The 5,568-nt window shown below is 35.9% G+C and overlaps 1 non-coding gene across 1 annotated transcript; it reads right to left on the reverse strand.

The window, feature by feature from the left end:
* Positions 1 to 4,635: 4,635 nt before the first annotated feature.
* LOC138141112 (5S ribosomal RNA) lies at positions 4,636 to 4,755 on the reverse strand. Its single transcript, XR_011162999.1, has one exon. It is a non-coding gene; the product is annotated as a 5S ribosomal RNA (ribosomal RNA).
* Positions 4,756 to 5,568: the final 813 nt, after the last annotated feature.

Consider the following 5,568-nt stretch of genomic DNA (forward strand, 5'->3'; position numbering starts at 1 on the left):
TTGGAATAGCAGTATGTGCAAATGAGAGGACAGAAGACTTTGAAAAAAGGAGTGAACAAAACTGTACTTTAGTACAGAATGTTATGTTTATTTTAATTTCAATTGTTCCTGTTTTAATGAGATTTTTTATGTTCCTAAATCATTTTCTATTTTTTTTTTCATTAGAGAAGAGTTATTGTCGAGTTATTATCTCTACCTAGCATAAAAATTAAAATACTTTGCAACATTACGTTATTATACATTGCATATCTGACATAAAATACTTGCAAAAATTACTTAGCTAATTAATATTACGCATGACAACTCACATTATTTACTTTGCAAAACATTATAGAATACATAACAGATAATTGTGACCCTGTGTATTGTTCATTGGAATTAAAATAAAAAAACGTGATTTCGTCAATCGCCGTTATTTGCGACTTCAGGCAACTGTCGCTAAGAGCTATTTTTGTTTCTCCGTTCAATTTCCCGATAAAATCGTCGACTTAGTTATTAACTAAGTTCTTCAGTTAGGTGGTATCAACAATACCACAATAGCCATGTTGCCGGAGTTTTTTGATAAAAGACTTGCTAGTTGGAATACAGAAAATATTTACCAAACACCTATTCACGATAATAAACCGGGGCACTATTGTGGGTTTTCGGTTGGTTTTATATTATATTAGGTACTCACCCTTCGTAACGTGTCTCCACGAAAAAACGTCACTTTCACACTAACCACCTTTCGTTTTAACTCTCGCGACGATAACTGAAATGTTGACGCGCGCCGGACAGATTCACGGACATACAACCACCCACCCACCCCGCGCCCCGGTTTCCGTCTGGACTGGTTCTGTCGTCCGAGTGAGTGCCAAAAATTAGCGTTCGTCTATTAAATGATTGTCGGATGATGATTATTGACGGACACTTTTATCGCACCCGATCACACTTTAGTTACTACCTACGTTTAGTATCGACGACGCATCGTTTCGATTATTGAAATTCGAATTGAATTTTTTTTTTTTCTAGTTTTCGACGTAGATTCGCGTGACACAAATATTATGAGCCTTTTTGGATCGATTTCGTGTGCATCACGCCATTTCTACGGGCGAACGTGAATGTGTGATGTTGACGTGATGGAAGCAACGTTTAGGCAATCCGCATTACGTATTACTATCAATTATATTTTAAACGAATGAAAACTTCAATTCAGAAGTGTGATAATCCCGATCCATTCAAGTTTTGTTAATTTTAGATTAAAAATGCGTGAGTATTGTACTATTGCTAACGATGCCAAAACATCGCATATTCAATGTAAAAAGAACAAGAGCAACGGGCCATTAAGTTAATTTAAAAATAACTCGTACCGGATAAGTCGAATACGTATCCAGGGAAAATTTATTAATTTTAAAATTGACCGGCGGAAACAGGTTCTCGCCTCCCACCACTTTTGTGTAGCGGCCGCCAAATCAATTTTGTTTTTATATAATTGATTCAAAAAATTGAAATTCACGCATAGTTATCTGTGCCTGAAGTGGGTCATTTTCATTGCATTGTTAGTAAGATCGAAACCATAGAAACCATACAAAACGCATACGACTATTTCTGTTTTTCATTTCACGCACTGTTTTTTATTAGTTACCTAGCAACATGGTCACTGCATTGAAACTTCAGAGTTCCTTCAAAAATTTGAATTTTTAATTTCAATTTTTTGAATCAATGATTTAATATAAAAATAACTATTGTGGAAAACAGCAAAAAATAAAATAATACCACTAATTGGCGGCTGGTCAGGATAGACCTAACGTTCGAAATTTAGAAAAATATTTTTTTTATTTTAATACTGTTACTTTTCTAATGAAGTGCGAAATAAGTTGTGCCCCATAGCTATCTTTTTTATTTTTCACTACGACAATTACAAAGTGTTGATATTCACAACTTTTCGTGAGCACTTCGATAGAAATGAACAAGAACGCAGGAAAATTCCACACCGAATATTAATATTCTGTCTTGGCCCATGTTTACTTTTATCTACCGCAAAACAAAATGTTCGGATTTGTCAGGGGTATTCTGATTTAAAAAAAGAAGAACATTTGACGAATATTTTAAGTCTCAAACGTTTGGAAAATAATGCAACAACAATTCATAGACTACAAAAAAGCCTATGATTCAGTACCACATTCATGGTTAATTAAAATTCTTAAAATTTATAAAATTAATATTAAATTAAATCACCTTCTTTATATGGATGACATAAAACTTAACAATAACTGAAAATCAATCAATATGTCGTGGTCATTACGAAAATTTAGAATATATAACTAAAGAAGGAGAAATCATTAAAAATTTAAATAAAGGAGAATTTTATAAATATTTAGGTATTAATCAATCAAATCAAATTAAATCTATTCTTTTGGTGTTATAAAATGGTCCAAAACTAATTTAAAGAATATAAATATTCAAACTAGAGTTCTCTTTACAAAATTTTGTAAACATCACCCCAAATCTGCTGTTGAAAGATTTAATTTACCACGCGAAAATGGTGGTAGGGGTTTTTCAAATCTAGAAATTCTACAACACAATCAAATTGCTTCACTAAAAAATTATTTTCTCAATAGAGCTCGTGATATGACACTATAGCAAATATAAAACAAAAGTCTTTACATGGGAGATATTTTAAAGAGCTGAGGGTTTTATATTTGCAATACAAGATCTTGCACCGTTTTGGCTCACAGCGAATATAAAAAACGTCATGATATATTCGCAAAAATTATACACATGAATTTAGCAGTTAAATTCAATTTATTAAAGGATACACAACCACATTACATTTATAAACCAGAAAGTTGTTTAGAAAATGACAATTACAAATTATATTTTGATCGCACAGTTTTAACTGACATTCACATTCAGCATAACAGACCAGACATTATTATTTTAAATAAACAACAAAAGCAAGCATATCTTTTAGATATAGCTGTTCCAAATTCACACAATATAACACAGACATATAATACAAAAATTAATAAATATATTATTATAATTTCAGCAACAGGAATAGTACCGCAATCTCTTTTTAAAAATTTAAAAATTTTGGACTTAGAGAACACATAAAACACAAAAAAGTCAAAATGTGGAGGCGAGACGCCGGTAATTATGTTGATAAGCACTGCACTACTGCCGCCGGGTGGAGGTGGGATACGAAAAGAAGATGCTCTCACTGCTCTCACTCACAATAAGTTCGGAAAAACCGAATTTTATTATCGTATTTAATTGACGTCACAGTTACTTTGGCGAAACAGGAGCTCGCTTTTCGAAGGCATGATGAAAAAGACAGACGAATCAATTTGATATATAAAACCTAACAGGAACGGCTGGTCCATGAGGTCATTTGGGTAATGACCCCCTAAAAAATAAAGGTTTTACCCAACACCAGCCGCGACTGCAATGTACACAAGACTATGACTGCTACATATTATGTTATTTCAACCAAATCAGAAGTACAATAATTTTGAAAAGTAAGTGCAATGTATACTTCTAAATCTATCTAAATTTATTAATATGTAATTTTTTTCAAAACTATCGATCTTTCTTTGAAACATTTTCAATTCACAATTCACTGTTGGAAGCGCTGTACTTTTTAGTATAAATACGTATACGAAAAATTAAAATAATAGTTGAATTAACACATCGTTAAATGTTACGAGGAACATAGTTTTTTGGATTACACAGCAAAATCTTGGAATTTCAGTCCGATATTACTCCATTGAGTCTTTGGACTCACAAATAAATACCTCGAAAAGCCGACAAACATCTGTCTAGAACTTTTCTAGTAACCAGAGGGTATCGTAAACGACCCGTGTTTAGACCTCTTTCGTGAAAGTGACCGACCGCCGGCGCCGCTCGATTTCGTCATAAATCTCAGCCGTACCCCCCACGATAATTGACAAGTCTGTCATACAGCCCTACCATTTAAAACCTTTATTCTCTTCGTTTTAAAAATAGTTTCGCATGGTTTTTCTCTCTTCTCGTTTTACAATGGTCCAGTGACTAATAAATGAGTGTTGTGTTATGAGTTTGTTCGAGCTCAAAAAAACGTGGTTCGAAATTGTTTAACGTTTAACGAATGGTAAGTTATTCTAGTTTTTATGTTGGTCTTAACGTGTTAGGGGCCAAGAATACAACATTGTCTGTCCATTATAACATAGAACTGATATGTTGAATTCAGATCTCTAATTATTTAAAAACCAAAAAAATAAAGCAGCAGTCAAAGTGGCATGTACGCGTAACCTAATATATATTTTTTTTACATTAAAAGATCGCCGTCTTCCTCGTCGCACTTACGACATTTGCATATGTTATCTTTGTTAAACTCACGGAAGGAATATAATGAACCGGTCACCCGTCCAAGTGCTGACCGCTGCCCGCGTGGCTTACCTTCGGTGATCGAACGACAACCTTTACCGTTTGACGAGTTTTTATTCTGCAATTGTTTACAATTAATCGACAAAAAAAATTGTTTTCTTAATTATCTAGTACTTAAAGCTATGAATCTACATTATACGGGTCTGTGCATGTTTCCGAATACCTGCACGAAAAACAAATCGGTTCGGTGGTTGCTATGGATTTCAAAAAAAAACAAAAAGTGTTGGGGGGCAACGGCACGCGGTGTTCCCAAGCGGTCACCCATCCAAGTACTGACCGCGCCCGACGTTGCTTAACTTCGGTGATCGGACGAGAACCGGTGCTTTTCAACGTGGTATGGCCGTTGCCGTGGTGTTTAGGTGTGATCGTTGGTGTAAAATATATTGCTTTTAACATTCCGATGCACGAATATGAACATCAAAACGCGATGCGTTTCGTTTCCGTATGCACTTACCCTCTGACGACCGACGTCGGACCGAACTAACGGGAAATCCCACAACAACCACCACGTCACGCTCTAACGACAAGAGAGACTACTAGACGGACTGGCGATCTCCCGCGTCGCACATTTTTCGACCGCCGGCGGCGGTGGAAAATCCAGAATTTCACCCCACCTACCGCGCTGCTTGCTCCGACGACGACGAGATTCCCACATTTGGATCGACCGAAATATGTAAGTAATATCAGGAAGTTCCGATTTTCGAGAGGAGACCTGTGTTTCTATTTACCTATCTATAATAATTATCGTTATAATCATCATATCATTATTATTATTATTAACATTATTATTTATTACCATTATTATTATTATTATTATTATTTATCGTCCCTCGGATTCGGCGATCTTCGAAAATCCAAGTTGGACCGTTAGACATTCGAACGCGGTGTGCGTGGCTGACGAGTTGTTATTTTTGGCGTTTTTTCTTCGATCTTCACCCCGACTTCGGACGACGCAGGTCGGACACGAAATTACGAGAGAGAGAAAGACGGAAGAAAGGAAGAAAACCTGAAGATCCGTCGAAGAAAATATCGGAAAACTCGTAGGTGCGGCATCGGTCGGACGATGAAGACCGTCTCCTTTCGGATGATCCTCTCGACGGACTTTCGGCCGTCCCGAAGGGTCCGGACGGCAACGGGACCCGTCGTCGACTCGTCCCGTTT

This window comes from Tenebrio molitor, unplaced genomic scaffold, assembly GCF_963966145.1.
Source record: "Tenebrio molitor unplaced genomic scaffold, icTenMoli1.1 SCAFFOLD_920, whole genome shotgun sequence".
Taxonomy (NCBI): domain Eukaryota; kingdom Metazoa; phylum Arthropoda; class Insecta; order Coleoptera; family Tenebrionidae; genus Tenebrio; species Tenebrio molitor.